At 40.6% G+C, this 17,639-nt stretch overlaps 1 protein-coding gene and 1 pseudogene across 27 annotated transcripts in view; both read left to right on the top strand.

Annotated features, from left to right (window-relative positions):
* The window catches only part of LOC109553295 (mitotic spindle assembly checkpoint protein MAD2A), a 651,283-nt gene that overhangs the window by 107,210 nt on the left and 526,434 nt on the right, over window positions 1-17,639 (top strand). The gene's annotated exons all lie outside the window — the stretch shown is intronic.
* LOC139183510 (mitotic spindle assembly checkpoint protein MAD2A-like) lies at window positions 6,553-15,732 on the top strand (annotated as a pseudogene).

The following is a 17,639-nucleotide window of genomic DNA, read 5'->3' on the forward strand; positions in this document are numbered from 1 at the left end:
GTTAGCTCTTCTCTAAATTTTTGGTAGAATTCAGCTGTGAAGCCGTCTGGACCTGGGCTTTTGTTTGCTGGAAGATTTTTGATTACAGTTTCAATTTCCGTGCTTGTGATGGGTCTGTTAAGATTTTCTATTTCTTCCTGGTCGAGTTTTGGAAAGTTGTACTTTTCTAAGAATTTGTCCATTTGTTCCACGTTGTCCATTTTTTGGGCATATAATTGTTGATAGTAGTCTCTTATGATCCTTTGTATTTCTGTGTTGCCTTTTGTGGTCTCTCCATTTTCGTTTCTAATTTTATTGATTTGATTTTTCTCCCTTTGTTTCTTGATGAGTCTGGCTAATGGTTTGTCAATTTTATTTATCCTTTCAAAGAACCAGCTTTTGGCTTTGTTGATTTTTGGTATGGTCTCTTCTGTTTCTTTTGCATTTATTTCTGCTCTAATTTTAAGATTTCTTTCCTTCTACTAACCCTAGGGTTCTTCATTTCTTCCTTTTCTAGTTGCTTTAGGTGTAGAGTTAGGTGATTTATTTGACTTTTTTCTTGTTTCTTGAGGTATGCCTGTATTGCTATGAACTTTCCCCTTAGGACTGCTTTTACAGTGTCCCACAGGTTTTGGGTTGTTGTGTCTTCATTTTCATTCGTTTCTATGAAAATTTTGGTTTCTTTTTTGATTTCTTCTGTGATTTGTTGGTTATTCAGCAGCGTGTTGATCAGCCTCCATATGTTGGAATTTTTAATAGTTTTTCTCCTGTAATTGAGATCTAATCTTACTGCATTGTGGTCAGAAAAGATGCTTGGAATGATTTGTTTTTTTGAATTTACCAAGGCTAGATTTATGGCCCAGGATGTGATCTATCCTGGAGAAGGTTCCATGTGTGCCTGAGAAAAAGGTGAAATTCATTGTTTTGGGATGAAATGTCCTATAGATATCAATTAGGTCTAACTGGTCTATTGTATTGTTTAACGTTTGTGTTTCCTTGTTAATTTTCTGTTTAGTTGATCTATCCATAGGTGTGAGTGGGGTATTAAAGTCTCCCACTATTATTGTGTTATTGTTAATTTCTCCTTTCATACTTGTTAGCATTTGTCTTACATACTGTGGTGCGCCCGTGTTGGGTGCATATATAATTGTTATATCTTCTTCTTGGATTGATCCTTTGATCATTATGTAGTGACCATCTTTGTCTCTTTTCACAGCCTTTGTTTTAAAGTCTATTTTATCTGATATGAGAATTGCTACTCCTGCTTTCTTGTGGTCCCTATTTGCATGGAAAATCTTTTTCCAGCCCTTCACTTTGTCTGTATGTGTCCCCTGTTTTGAGGTGGGTCTCTTGTAAACAACATATGTAGGGGTCTTGTTTTTGTATCCATTCAGCCAGTCTTTGTCTTTTGGTCGGGGCATTCAACCCATTTACGTTTAAGGTAATTACTGATAAGTATGATCCCGTTGCCATTTACTTTATTGTTTTGGGTTCGAATTTATACACCGTTTTTGTGTTTCCTGTCTAGAGAATATCCTTTAGTATTTGTTGGAGAGCTGGTTTGGTGGTGCAGAATTCTCTCAGCTTTTGCTTGTCTGAAAAGCTTTTGATTTCTCCTTCATACTTGAATGAGATCCTTGCTGGGTACAATAATCTGGGCTGTAGGTTATTTTCTTTCATCATTTTAAGTATGTCTTGCCATTCCCTCCTGGCTTGAATAGTTTCTACTGAAAGATCAGCTGTTATCCTTATGGGAATTCCCTTGTGTGTTATTTGTTGTTTTTCCCTTGCTACTTTTAATATTTGTTCTTTGTGTTTGATCTTTGTTAATTTGATTAATTATGTTAATGTGTCTTGGGGTGTTTCGCCTTGGGTTTATCCTGTTTGGGACTCTCTGGGTTTCTTGGACTTGGGTGATTATTTCCTTCCCCATTTTAGGGAAGTTTTCCACTATTATCTCCTCAAGTATTTTCTCATGGTCTTTCTTTTTGTCTTCTTCTTCTGGACCCCTAGGATTCGAATGTTGTAGCGTTTAATATTGTCCTGGAGGTCTCTGAGATTGTCCTCATTTCTTTTAATTCGTTTTTCTTTTATCCTCTCTGATTCATTTATTTCTGCCATTCTATCTTCTAATTCACTAATCCTATCTTCTGCCTCTGTTATTCTATTTGTTGCCTCCAGAGTGTTTTTAATTTCATTTATTGCATTATTCATTATATATTGACTCTTTTTTATTTCTTCTAGGTCCTTGTTAAACCTTTCTTGCATCTTCTCAATCCTTGTCTCCAGGCTATTTATCTGTGATTCCATTTTGATTTCAAGATTTTGGATCAATTTCACTATCCTTATTCGGAATTCTTTATCAGGTAGATTCCCTATCTCTTCCTCTTTTGTTTGGTTTGGTGGTCATTTATCCTGTTCCTTTACCTGTTGGGTATTCCTCTGTCTCTTCATCTTGTTTAAAGTGCTGATTTTGGGGTGTCCTTTCTGTATTCTGGCAGTTTGTGGAGTTCTCTTTATTGTGGCGTTTCCTCGCTGTGTGTGGGTTTGTACAGGTGGCTTGTCAAGGTTTCCTGGTTAGGGAAGCTTGTGTCGGTGTTCTGGTGGGTGGAGCTGTATTTCTTCTCTCTGGAGTGCAATGAAGTGTCCAGTAATGAGTTATGAGATGTCTATATTTTGGGGGCGACTTTGGGCAGCCTGTATCTTGAAGCTCAGGGCTGTGTTCCTTTGTTGCTGGAGAATTTGCTTGGTATGTCTTGCCCTGGAACTTGTTGGCCTTTGTGTGGTGCTTGGTTTCAGTGTCGGTATGGAGGCGTTTGATGAGCTCCTGTCAATTAATGTTCCTTGAAGTCAGGAGTTCCCTGGAGTCAGGGTTAGGACTTAAGCCTCCTGCTTCCAGTTATTGGTCTTATTTTTACAGTAGTTTCAAAACTTCTCCTTCTATACAGCACCATTGATAAAACATCTACGTTAAAGATGAACAGTTTCTCTACTGTGAGGGTCACCCAGAGAGGTTCACAGCGTTACATGGAGAAGAGAAGAGGGAGGAGGGAGTTAGAGGTGACCCGAATGAGATGAGGTGGAATCAATAGTGGAGTGAGTGGACTAGCCAATAATCACTTCCTTATGTGCACTCCACAACTGGACCGCTCATAGATGTTCACAGAGTTATACAGAGAAGAGAAGACGGAGGAAGGAGATAGAGGTGGCCAGAAGGATAAAAGGGGATAATGAAAAGGAGGGAGACAGATCCAGCCAGTAATCAGTTCCCTATGTGTTCTCCATGGTCTGGAACACACAGAAATTCACAGAGTTGAGTAGAGTAGAGAGGGGTTAGGGAGGAGACACAGGCGACCTGGTGGAGAATAAGGAGAGTCCAAAAGAAGAGAGAGCAGTTAAACCAGTAATCTCATTCCCTAGTGAAAAATGGGTACTGAAGATTGGGTTCTTAAAGGTACAAAATTGGTAACAAATACATAAAAGCAAAAATTAAAAATCTAGAGTAGAGTTTGGAATTTTAAAAATATGATGTTAAAGAAAAGAAGAAGGAAAAGAGAGAAAAAACGAAGAAAAACAAACAAGGTCGCAAAAATTATAAAGAAAATATAGGTACAAAATTGATAACTAATACCAAAAAGCAAAAGTTAAAAATCTAGAGTAGAGTTTGGAATTTCAAAAATACAATGTTAAAGAAAAGAAGAAGGGGGGAAAAAAGGGTCAAAAAATTATTAAAAATATATATATGAAGTTTGCTGAAGAAAAGAAAAAAAAATAGGGTCTTTTTTTTTTTTTTTTTTTTTGCAAAGTAATAGGTTATAGAAGTGAAAATTAAAGGAATAATAGAGGACTTAAAAATTTTTTTTAAAATTAAAAAAGAAAGAAAGAAAGGATGATTGTAAATATAGTAAAAATATATCAAGGACTTTCTCTGGTTTTGTTGTGAGTATTATGGGTTCAGCTCATTTTTGGCTAGTTCCTTGGTCCGACTTTAATTTCTCAAGATCTATAGGCCCCTTCCTATGTAGTCGGTAGTAACCACAGGGTTTTAATCTATTGCCTGTAGCTTCCAAGGCGGTTCCCTCTGTTATAGCTTTTTCTGTTTGCTGGACTCTTCGGTGTCTGGTTTCCGCCCTGACACAAAGGGGACGGTAGAGGACACTTTTTTTTTTTTTTTTCTTTTTAGGCTCACTTGTTCAGTCGCGCTGTGGGGAGGGAGGGAGGGATGCTGCAAACAAGTAACACTGGCGTGTGCTCACAGTGCCTCAGCCACACTGGGTCTGCCCCCGCTCACGGCACGTGAAGCCTTCCTGCCCACACTGCTCAGACTCTAGGTTGTTCCACTGGGAACCATCCGTGGTCGGCCCTGGGCTGCCTGCACCTCCCAGGTCCAAGCCACTCAGGTTCAGGCACTCGGGTAGTCCTCAGAGGCACAGACTCGGTTGGGCCTGCATTTTGTGCCCTTCCCAGGTCCGAGCAGCTCAGGTGATGAGGTGTTTGGTGAGCGCGATTGCTGCGACTTACCGCCTCCCTGCCGCTCGGTTATCTAGGTGTACAACCGGCACACCTTCTCAGGGAGATGTTGACCATCCAGACCCCCAAGAAGTTTTAGTTAGCAAAGAAGCCTGCTTACAGTTGTACAGATAATGTCTCTCTGGGGCTGCAATTGCCCCCTTCTGGCTCTGGCTGCATGTCACCGGAGGGGGAAGGTCTGCAGCAGGCTATCTCTATTCAGTCCTTTGTTCGGTGCTCGGGCCTGGCGGTGTCTTAGGTTAGGGCTGGCTTTTCGCGTGATAGATATCCCACAGTCTGGTTTGCTAACCCAGATTATTTTGCTCAGATAGTGCTCAGGGTATTCAGACCAGGTCCTTACTCTAAGCGATGCAGCCCGCGCCGTGCCTCCCTGCCCAGCCCCCGCTTGCTAATGGCGTGTGCAGGTGTCTGCGCTGCTTCTCCGCTGGGGGAGTTACCGTAGGGCTCGCAATCTGCGAGTTCTAATTGTTTTTTTTTTTGTCCCTGTTATGTTGCCCTCTGTGCTTCCAAAGCTCGGCACAGATTCAGCAGTGAGAAGGTTTCCTGATGTTTGGAAACTTCTCTCTTTTTAAGACTCCCTTCCCGGGACGGAACTCCATCCCTCCCTCTTTTGTCTCTTTTTTTGTCTTTTATATTTTTTCCTACCTCCTTTCGAGGAGTTGGGTTGCTTTTCTGGGTGCCTGATGTCCTCTGCCGGCATTCAGAAGTTGTTTTGTGGAATTTACTTGGCTTTTAAATGCTCTTTTGATGAATTTGTGGGGGACAAAGTGTTCTCCCCGTCCTACTCCTCCATCTTGGCTCCTCTTCTTGACATGACATTAGTAGTGCACTATCTGCTTAATTGGGTTTCCCTGGTGGCTCAGTGGTAAAGAATCCGCCTGCCAATGCAGGAGAAGCCGGTTTGATTCTTGGGTGGGGGAAGACCCCCTGGAGGAGGAGGAAATGGAAACCTAATCCAGTATTATTGCGGGGAGAACCCCATGGACACAAGAGCCTGGCAGGCTACAAGTCCATGAGGTCGCAAAAGAGGCAGACACCACTTAGCGACTAAACAACATCTGCTTAATACTTCTCACAGAAACATTAAAAGCCACTGGATTTGAGTCAAAATTCACCGAGAAGCTCTTCGGTGTTGACGAGCCTTTTTGGTAAGAGGACTTTATTCCCTGACCATCTGTCTAGGGGTGGTGGGGTACACAGAGTAGAGCCTGGACTATCAGACGCAGATTTTTGCTGCCCCCAGGCTCCGCCTAGCAGCGGGGTCAGGGGTAGACGCGAGCTGAGCCAGGATGAGGGAAAGAAAAAGGGATTCCGTTCGTCCCTTTCATCCCTAGCCCAATTTCTCAGGAAAACACCACGCCGGCACAGTAATATCTCTAAAACCTTGTCTGTGGCACGCAGCTGCTTTGAAAGAAACTGAAATGTTAGGCACTCAGTCGCGTCCGACTCTTTGTGACCCCATTGGCTGCAGCCTGCCAGGCTCCTCTGCCCATGAAATTCCCCGGGGAAGAATCCTGAAGTGCTTTGCCATTCCCTTCTCCCGGGAATCCTCCCAACCTAGGGATCGTGCATTGCAGGTCTCCGGCATTGCACAGTCCTCACCGTCTGAGCCAGTGGGGAAGCAAACTCCCAGAGCACCTACTTCCGACCGCTGACTAAGGATCACTGGGGCTACTCAGGGTGGCGGACAGTTCATAAAACTTTCACAGAATCTCTCAAACTCGGGGATTGTGCTCCTAGGTCGCTCTGTCCGCAGACCCAGAGAGCAGCCACTAAAACCTGGACCTACCGTCTTCCCCTCTAGCCGCCAGCCCGCCAATAACTACAGCAGGAACCCGGCCAGGTGTCACCACCCGGGAACGGCGCCGCCACGCCTCTCCACTGCGCCTGCGCGAACCGCCACTCCCGCAGGGGCCGAGAGAACCTGCAGGACACGGCCGCGCAGGGCGGGGTCTAGAGGCACTTCGCGCCTGCGCAAAGGACACGACGGGAGGGGTCTAGACGCGCTCCGCGCCTGCGCAAAGGGCGCGACGGCGTCCTGCGTCGTTCCTTTTGAAACGAGTGGCGGGGAACTGCTCCGGAAGCCCCTGGCGTCGCTGTCTGCTGGGTGGAAACGTGTACCGTCATCCGTGGGCCTGGCCATGGCGCTGCAGCTCTCCCGGGAGCAAGGCATCACCTTGCGCGGGAGCGCCGAGATCGTGGCCGAGTTCTTCTGTAAGTTCTCCTCGTGCGAGGCGGAGGGCGGGGAGAGCCGAGCGCAGGCCGCCCGCAGGCCCGCGGCTCGGCCGGAGCGGCCCCGAATCCCGGCCCTTGTACCGCGGCCTCCGGTGCCGGCAGGAGGGATCAGGAAGTGGGGCGGCGGGCGCCGCCTCCGCTCGTGTTGCTTCCGGCAGAGGAGGCGGCCCGGGCGCTGCAGGGGCCCGCCTTGCGGGGGGGCCCCTTTGCGGGAGCGTTTCTTTCCAATGCAGAGCTCCTCCCACACCCCCCGCCCCCAACGGCGAGTGGCCTCGCGGGTGGACCGTGACGGGCTAGACTTCGGGAAGAGCTGTTCTGAGCTCGGCCAGGTGTACTTGCTGACAGAACCTGGCAAGACTGGTGAGGATAAGAGGAGGAAAGAGAGACGGGGAGAGGCCTGCCTGGGCTTGGTACCCATCTGTCAGTTGCCTGTTTTGACACCCTCTAATCATAAAATAGGCATTTGGACTTGTTTTACAATGAAATGGAATTTGGCATTGGTAGATTAGTGCAGTTTGGCATTTTCCTTCTGTTGCCACATAAATGCAGCTATCACTTAGACGCAAGATTTTAAGGATTTTTTTTAATGCCACTTTGTACCTACTCGGCTTTCAGCAAAACACAAACACGTGTTTAGACATTTATAACTTTACACTATTAATGAAACCATAGCCCCATCTACATATGCTTTATTTTCCCTGAAGTTACAACGTGATGATGACTTTAATATTTATGTTTTCAGCATTTGGCATCAACAGTATTTTATATCAGCGTGGCTTATATCCATCGGAAACCTTTACTCGGGTGCAGAAATATGGACTCACCTTGCTTGTAACTACTGATCCTGAGCTCATAAAATACCTAAATAATGTGGATCAACTAAAAGGTATTTTATTGTTGGACACAGTTTTGAGTTTTGCAGGCCTTAATGTTAATAGGATCCTCGGGCTTCCCAGGTGACTCAGTGGTAAAGAATCCACCTGCCAGTGTAGGAGACACAGAAGACCCAGGTTCCATCCTGAGTCTGGAAGATCCCCTTGAAGAGGAAATGCCAACTCACTCCAGTATTCTTGTCAGGATAATCCCCTGGACAGAGGAGCCGGGCAGGTTACAGTCCATTGGGTTGTAAAGAGTTGGATACCAGCACACCTACGATCCACATTTTCTAGTTTCTTGGCGGTCATTTTTCAGCTCTGTACAGGGTAGTGTAAACCGCACTACCATCTCCGATACAGTTTGGGAGGGAAGCAAATAACATACAAATTGAAAGAATTCCCACCCTTCCTCCACTTTTGAGTAGGCTGAATATTTTAAGGTTCGGCATCTGATATGACTTAACAAAACAATCTCCATCAACTCCTTCGGGGATGATAGAACACATTGGAGTTTTATGTAATTATGATGGCATTCGTTATCTGAGAAAAATCCACTGCATATATTTTTTGTAGCTGCTTGGAGTCTAAAGCCATCATTATATATATTAAGATGAAGGAACTAAAATCAGATTCAACTTAGGGAACTAAACTTTAAGAAGAAGGAACTACTAAATAACAGCACTCATTGGAATTTTCTTATTTTTCACCTGTTTCCATTTGTCTTTTTTTTTTTTAATCATGCCTGTGAGTCAGTAAGCCTTTTCTGTCTGCACACTCATTTTCTTCTTTTAGCTCAAGGAGTTGCAGTATTGTTGGATCAGTATGCTCCATCTATTCCTTTTATTTCTAGAATGTCTACTAGTTTCTTTTTCATATTTCTCTCCACTTAGGATTCTCATTTCTAATTTCTCTGTGTTGTAAGATGTTTCTCCCTTTCTGCTCATTAGATCTTCCAAAATACTAGTTCTAAAAATACTACAGCCGCATTTTTTTTTTTTTTTACTTTAAAATTCCTGAATCACTTTTGTTGTTTCAACTAGCTTCATTTTCAGATTACATCATTGCGTTTTCATTAACTTCAGAGCTAAGCCACCCATAGTCATTCCTACGGCTGCACTCAGATTGTTTGCTATGGAACCTCTAGGCAACTATGGATGTATATCTTCATCTTAATCTGAAGAAGTAGCAAGCCAGCCTTGCCAAAGTTACTGGTTTTTGGTTTGTGTCCTTTGAGACCAATAACATTTCTTGTCAGATGTATCTACACTTTCCTACTTAATTTCTCCCTTTTAGTTAAAATGGAGGAAATGCTTTACAGGCAAACTATTCAGTCTTTTAAATTCCACTTCTCTAGCCTTAGGAACTTTACCCTATTTCCTCTCTCTCTTTTTTTTTTTTTTAATTAAAAAAAAATTATACATGTGTTCCCCATCCTGAACCCTCCTCCCTCCTCCCTCCCCATCCCATCCCTCTGGGTCGTCCCAGTGCACCAGCCCCAAGCATCCAGCATCGTGCATTGAACCTGGACTGGTATCTCGTTTCATACATGACATTTCACATGTTTCAATGCCATTCTCCCAAATCTTGCCACCCTCTCCCTCTCCCACAGAGTCCATAAGCCTGTTCTATACATCAGTGTCTCTTTTGCTGTCTCGTATACAGGGTTATCGTTACCATCTTTCTAAATTCCATATATATGTGTTAGTATACTGTATTGGTGTTTGTCCTTCTGGCTTACTTCACTCTGTATAATAGGCTCCAGTTTCATCCACCTCATTAGAACTGATTCAAATGTATTCTTTTTAATGGCTGAGTAATACTCCATTGTGTATATGTACCACTGCTTTCTTATCCATTCATCTGCTGATGGACATCTAGGTTGCTTCCATGTCCTGGCTATTATAAACAGTGCTGCGATGAACATTGGGGTACACGTGTCTCTTTCCCTTCTGGTTTCCTCAGTGTGTATGCCCAGCAGTGGGATTGCTGGATCATAAGGCAGTTCTATTTCCAGTTTTTTAAGGAATCTCCACACTGTTCTCCATAGTGGCTGTACTAGTTTGCATTCCCACCAACAGTGTAAGAGGGTTCCCTTTTCTCCACACCCTCTCCAGCATTTATTATTTGTAGACCTTTGGATCGCAGCCATTCTGACTGGTGTGAAATGGTACCTCATAGTGGTCTTGATTTGCATTTCTCTGATAATGAGTGATGTTGAGCATCTCTTCATATGTTTGTTAGCCATCTGTATGTCTTCTTTGGAGAAATGTCTATTTAGCTCTTTGGCCCATTTTTTGATTGGGTCATTTATTTTTCTGGAGTTGAGCTGTAGGAGTTGCTTGTATATTTTTGAGATTAGTTGTTTGTCAGTTGCTTCATTTGCTATTATTTTCTCCCATTCTGAAGGCTGTCTTTTCACCTTGCTAATAGTTTCCTTTGATGTGCAGAAGCTTTTAAGGTTAATTAGGTCCCATTTGTTTATTTTTGCTTTTATTTCCAATATTCTGGGAGGTGGGTCATAGAGGATCCTGCTGTGATGTATGTCAGAGAGTGTTAAGTTACCAACAGTATTCTTCACAGAGCTAGAACAAATAATTTCACAATTTGTATGGAAATACAAAAAACCTCGAATAGCCAAAGCGATCTTGAGAAAGAAAAATGGAACTGGAGGAATCAACCTACCTGACTTCAGGCTCTACTACAAAGCCACAGTTATCAAGACAGTATGGTACTGGCACAAAGACAGAAATATAGATCAATGGAACAAAATAGAAAGCCCAGAGATAAATCCACGCACATATGGACACCTTATCTTTGACAAAGGAGGCAAGAATATACAATGGATTAAAGACAATCTCTTTAACAAGTGGTGCTGGGAAATCTGGTCACCCACTTGTAAAAGAATGAAACTAGAACACTTTCTAACACCATATACAAAAATAAACTCAAAATGGATTAAAGATCTCAACGTAAGACCAGAAACTATAAAACTCCTAGAGGAGAACACAGGCAAAACACTATTTCCTCTCTCTTATGTTGTCAATTTCTTTGTTTCCATTTGGATTTTTCCCATTGGTTTCATTTCCATTTTTAAGAGAGAAAAAAATCACCAACTTCCCCATATCTTCAAATTACCACTCAATCTCTTTTTCACAGGTAAGCTGATAAAAGTTGTTCACATATGCCAGGAGTGAGCAAGGCCAACAGGCCAGATCCAGCAAGTGGCTTATTTTGTACTGCTTGCAAGCTAAGAATATTGCATTTTAAAGAAGACTATGCTACGTAGGTGACCCAAAGCCTTCAATATTTCTAAAATATTTTCTATCTCTTTAAAAAAAAAAAACCTGCTGATTCCTGAATAAAATATTCTCAGTTTCTAAGATTGAGGGCTCAGTCTGAGGCCCTCTTAACAGTAATCTCTCTCTAGTTGACCTCTTACATGTACATACATAATTCTAGTAACAACTTTTGTATCTGACTCATGAACCAATATGTAACCAAAGCCTCTCCTAACTCTTGGCTCATATATTGAGTGACTCCCTTAATGTCTTTATGCAGCTATATAATATACCGCTTCACACTCGGTGTATTAAAAACTGAATTTAGGATCATCTCCATTTCAGTTCTCTTTCCTCTTGGTGACTGGATCAACCATCTGATTACTGATATAATCAGAAACTTGGGAGCTATCCCTGATTCATTCCTCTTCCTTACCCTGAAGTAATCCCATAAATCTTAGCAGTTTTAACCATGAAATCTCTTGAATCTATCTACTGCTCCATCTCTACCAGTATATCTTTCTCTAAGTCTTTATTCGCTCTTGCTTGAGTTATTCATGAATTAGTGCCCTAGATCCCCTGTTTACTTCCAGTTTACTTTCTACATCACATCCAGAAGGATAGTTTTCAAATACAACTTGAGTCACATCATACTCTGCTTCAAACACAGTAATGACCTCCTTAGTTCTTATAGTGTAACATCTTTAATTTGGCACTCATGACCTTGTGTGGTCCGGCCCATTATTCTTGTCAGACCAGCCTTGTTCATCCTCCCTTTCTTAAATTGCAGTTGTATTGGCCTCCTTTCAGTCCTCTGATCCAGTGCTCTGTTTTGAGTCCAAGACCTATAGCTTTAGCAGGGAGATCCCACGTGCCACAACTAAAACCTCACACCGCCAACATAAATCCATCATTTCATATTTTAAAACCTATACCCTCTTCCCTGTTTTGCATATGTATATTGTTGTCTCTTAGAACAAAACTCAAACCCCACTCAGTCAGAATTTCCTATTCTCTGCTTTAATTGTAGTATATGTTGCACCATCATAGGTAACCACTATTATGTCATAGAAAACTGCAGCATCATAGCAGTTACAGCAGTTATAATTTCACATTTATTGTTGTAATTAGCTTAATGACATCTCCTTCACCCTTCCTTTGGATTAGGATGGAAGTACCTCGTGTTCACTGTCTTAGCACCCAGTGCTATACCTGGCACAAATGCTGAGAAATTGAAATTGGGAGCTAGGCCATTGATGGGGCAAATTTTCTGCACAATTTGGAGGAGAACCAAAATAGCAGTGGGAGAAATTTGCTGAGGATAGGAAGTTCATTGTGAGAGGAGAGTTGCTTTGTAATGCAGTAAACTAAAAGAGATGCCTTGTTTTGTGTATTGCAGAATAGTTATACAAGTGTTCAGTTCAGAAACTGGTGGTAGTCATCTCAAACATTGAAAGTGGAGAGGTCCTTGAAAGATGGCAGTTTGATATTGAGTTCATAAGATGTAAAAGATGATAGGTAAGTAGGAACTACTTCCATTTTCATATGTTTTAAAATTTATTTTCTTTACCAAATGAGTTCTAATTATATTGAACAAGTTTCATATAGAGTACAATTTTTTTCTAGGATGTTTATTTTTTTAAATATAAATTAATTTATTTTAATTGGAGGCTAATTACTTTACTATTGTATACAATACAATAGTAAAGTAATTACTGTATTGTATTGGTTTTGCCATACATCAACATGAATCCTCCATGGGTGCACACATGTTCCCCATCCTGAACCCCCCTCCCACCATCCCTCTGGGTCATCCCAGTGCACCAGCCCCGAGCATCCTGTATCCTGCATCGAACCTGGACTGGTGATTTGTTTCTTATATGATATTATACATGTTTCAATGCCATTCTCCCAAATCATCCCACCCTCTCCCTCTCCCGCAGAGTCCAAAAGACTGTTCTATACACCTGTGTCTCTTTTGCTGTCTCGCATACAGGGTTATCGTTACCATCTTCCTAATTCCATATATATGCGTTAGTATACGGTATTGGTGTTTTTCTGGCTTACTTCACTCTGTATAATAGGCTCCAGTTTCATCCACCTCGTTAGAACTGATTCAAATGTATTCTTTTTAATGGCTGCTGCTGCTAATTCGCGTCAGTCGTGTCCAACTCTGTGCGACCCCACAGACGGCAGCCCACCAGGCTCCCCCGTCCCTGGGATTCTCCAGGCAAGAACACTGGAGTGGGTTGCCATTTCCTTCTCCAATGCATGAAAGTGAAAAGTGAAAGTGAAGTCGCTCAGTCGTGTCCGACTCTTAGTGACCCCATGGACTGTAGCCTACCAGGCTCCTCCATCCATGGGATTTCCCAGGCAAGAGTACTGGAGTGGGGTGCCATTGCTAGGATGTTTCATTTGATCCTTAGTCTCCTGTGGCAAAGAACAGTTCACTGTCTTATATAAGACAATGAACTTTTAACATAATTGCCTATAGAGTAAATTGGTGAATTTCACCCTTCAGTGTTTATGGTAGTATGTACCTGGTGGCCCGTTTAGTGAATTGTTTAAAGGAACTTTTAACCATCAGGGGTTATCCTAGATTCCCCAAGCCTAAGATTCAGCTCTATTGTATTTCATTGAATGCCCTAAATTTTCTAAGACACTTCATAAAAAAGTTTCCAGACCACGTGAATGGGAAATGCTTATATGATCATGTCTAGCATTGTCCTAGGCTTGCTTACTGGTAAATTCAGAATCATTTTTCATAATGAAATGTAGTTTGCTTCTGAAGCCTTTGGTTTATTTTAGGAAATTTTTAACTTATAAAAATAATTTGATATTTAATGTAATTTCTTATTTGAGGCAGTAGGGAATTAAGCATTACGAAAAATGTACCAACAAAATATTTTAGATATTATTTTCATTTTTTGAAAGGTGCTGTAGTTTTCCTAACTTGAAGCACTTGGCCAGTTTTCTGATTACCTGATACCAAATAACCTGATTTTAAGACCACCCCTAGAAAATGACTGGAATGATAAATGAAATAATAAAAATGCATATGCCTCTTGTGGTATATAGACCCTAATGATATACTTATAACTTACAAAAAAAAATCCATTTTAATGTATTAATTATTTGATCTTGGAAACATTTGATCAGTCTTACCAGTGTTTTAAATAATTTGTTAACACTTAAATTGATTTGGTTTCTTCAATAGTGCACCCAGAGAAAAGTTTCAGAAAGCTATCCAAGATGAAATCTGTTCAGTGGTCAGACAGATCACAGCTACAGTAACATTTCTGCCACTGTTGGAAGTTTCTTGTAAGTATTATACAACTTCACATTGACTTAAAATTTGTCAGGGAAAAGACTAAGCTACTATTTTAAGAATAAGCCCTTTATTAATTTTTTCTTAATTATTAATATTACATAGTAAAAATGAAAAACCCATTATAAAGCAGAAGTAGTGTTATATGCATTCTAGAAATTTGGAAATTCTGAAAAGGAAAGGAATCAAAGTATTCCACAGTATTCATTCTTGAATGTCTTAATGTAATCCCATTCGTTATCTTAATTTTTTATGTATATTTTTAAGGCTAGCCATAACTGTCTTGCTTTTCTACCTTATCAGATATTTCCCGAATGCCTACTATATGCGAGACACTGCTCTAGGCCCCAGGCTACATCAGTCATAGAGCCCAGATGTTAGCTTTCCTTCAGGTTGCCTTTATGCTGTCCTGTGTGATTGACTCCATACTTTCTGCAGATAATGGTTTTCTCTTTAAAAAAAAAAAAAAAGCAAACTTGAAGTTTTCATAAGATAAAGCAAAAGGAGTACAATATTTTCTGTAATACAGTAACTTTCTGTGGAGAAAAAGCAATTGACTAGTCATTACAGACCAGGCTAAACTATCTTTTCTAATACCGTGGGTGGTTCAAAATGTGAGAGAGACAAGGACGGTTCTTCTACTTTGGAAAAAAATAATGTACTTTAATGATTTTATCTCCAATTTAGGTTCATTTGATCTCCTTATTTGTACAGACAAAGATCTGGTTGTACCTGAAAAATGGGAAGAGTCGGGACCACAGTTCATTACCAATTCTGAGGAAGTTCGTCTTCGTTCATTTACTACTACAATTCACAAAGTAAATAGCGTGGTAGCCTACACAATTCCTGTCAATGACTGAGGATGAGATATGGACAATAACGTACTTGTAACTCTCAAATGTGGTTTTCCTACCAGATCAACTGTAGTTGGTATGTTTTATTTCATTGGTTAATTTTTAGATGAGGAAAACTTAACATGATACTTAACTGAATCTGTGCAAAATTGTTCCATTTTTGGTACCTATCTGACTTTCCAGAGGGTTGACATAAGTTACTGCACAGATTGCATCAGTACTGCAGTGTTACTTCCTTTGGAGGTAGTAACCATAGGTGGAAAAACTTTTGCTAAATGCCTTTCTAAATCAGACTTTTGGTCAAGTAGCTTGACTCAGAATGTAGAGAAATATTTAAATATGAAATAGAACAAAAGAAATATGAATATTCAGAATCTTCATTTACATCCTGAAAGTAACTAATGATAGTCCATAAGTAGTGACATATTTCTCCTATTGCATTCTCTTGTCATTTATTTCATTTGTATAGTTTCTGTATTGAAAAAATGTCCAATTATTTGAGTTTAATTTATGTAACTTGAGTCTATAAAGCTGTGGATATTCCCACTTTTCAAATTGTTGTGATACAGAACTCTTAAGAATGTCTTTTATGTTTTATAAAATCAAGCTTTAAATGGCAATGATGAAATAAAGTTAAATGTGTATGTTTTAAATTTGTATTAAATCTTTTATATTGGTGTATTGATACAGTTACGTAGTTATTATGGATTCAGTACGGCATATTATTTCTTGTGCCTACTATATTGTAGGGAGGGCCTAAGGATACAAAGTAGAGTAAGTCTTGAGGTACTTACAATTTATTGGACAAACTTTTATGAAACCTCCTTCACCCTATAACAGTAGATTTAAAATCAACATTGTTCTTTATGTAAAATGATAAATGTCACTTGGAATTAATTGAGTTTAGCAAATGTTAGATTGTATACAACCTTTCTGTGCTCTTAGGTTTATTATCAGTGACCCTTGAACAACATGGGGGTTGGAACACTGACCCTCTAAGCAATTGAAAATCCCAGTAAAACTTATAGCCAGCCCTTCATATCTGTGGTCACCCCAAACCCATGGATTCAACCAACCATGGGTCATGTGGTACTATAGTATTTACTATTGAAAAATAGCCAAATATAAGTGGACCTGCACAATTCAAAGTGTTGTTCAAAGGTCAGCTGTATACTTAAACATTATGTTTATTCCTCTGCCTGTGCCTTCATTAATACTCTCATCAGGTATGTTCTTTCAGTTCCCACCTATTTTTCCAGAGTCAGTTTAAGGCAAACTTACAAAAATTGCTTTCTAATCTCTATACTAAATCTTAGCTCATTTTGTAATAATTCATTTTTTTAAGTATGTAGTAGCAGACACTGTTTTAAGATCTTTATATGTATTCATTCAACCTCCACTGTTAAGTAAATATACATAATCTGTATCCATTCATTCAAAAATTACATAATGAGCATCTATTACTGTGCAGAAAAAGAATACTGCATGCCAAGTATTACGAAGAATGAAACAAAGTCCTGGCCTTTCTAAAGCTTGAGATCTTATGAAGGAGAGGAAAGTATATGACAAAGGACCATAAAGTAACCAAAGAGGTTTATTTCATTGTGTGTTTGTGTTATTTCACTTGGAATAATCTTTCTCTGATCCAGCTGGGTGCTTGTTGAGAATAAAGGGCGATGTCTTGCATTCTTTCATCTCTTGGTGCTGCTGGACAAATAGGTACCAGTCTTTGATGATGGGTATCATGTATACTGCTGTAAAAGCCATCCCCAGAGAGGAGCTGAAAGTATCTAACTTAGGTCCACCCATGTCTTTTTTTCCTGAATAAGAAAAGCAGTTATGTAGAAGTGGAAATTGTGTTGATTTAGGGATGGTCAAAACTCAATATTCAGAAAACAAAGATCATGGCATCTGGTCCATCACTTTACAGCAAATAGGGAAAAGGTGGAAGCAGTGACAGATTTTATCGGGCTCCAAAATTGCTGTGGATGATGACTGCAACCATGAAATTAAATGACACTTGCTCCTTGGAAGAAAAGATGTGACTCTTGATGAAAGTGAAAAAGGAGAGTGAAAAAGTTGGCTTTAAAGCTCAACATTCAGAAATTAAGATGATGGCATCCAGTCCCATCACTTCATGGCAAATAGATGTGGACACAGTGGCTGACTTTATTTTTGGGGGCTCCAAAATCACTGCAGATGGTGATTGCAGCCATGAAATTAAAAGATGCTTACTCCTTGGAAGAAAAGTTATGACCAACCTAGACAGCATATTCAAAAGCAGAGACATTACTTTGACAACAAAGGTCCGTCTAGTTGAGGCTATGGTTTTTCCAGTAGTCATGTATGGATATGAGAGTTGGACTGTGAAGAAGGCTGAGCACGGAAGAATTGATGTTTTGAACTGTGGTGCTAGAGAAGACCTGAGAGTCCCTTGGACTGGAAGCAGGTCAAGCCAGTCAATCCTAAAGGAAATCAACCCTGAATATTCATTAGAAGGTCTGACGCTGAAGCTGAAGCTCCAGTACTTTGGCCACCTGATGCGAAGAGCTGACACGTT

The sequence above is a fragment of the Bos indicus genome, chromosome 6, assembly GCF_029378745.1.
Source record: "Bos indicus isolate NIAB-ARS_2022 breed Sahiwal x Tharparkar chromosome 6, NIAB-ARS_B.indTharparkar_mat_pri_1.0, whole genome shotgun sequence".
In the NCBI taxonomy this organism is placed as follows: domain Eukaryota; kingdom Metazoa; phylum Chordata; class Mammalia; order Artiodactyla; family Bovidae; genus Bos; species Bos indicus.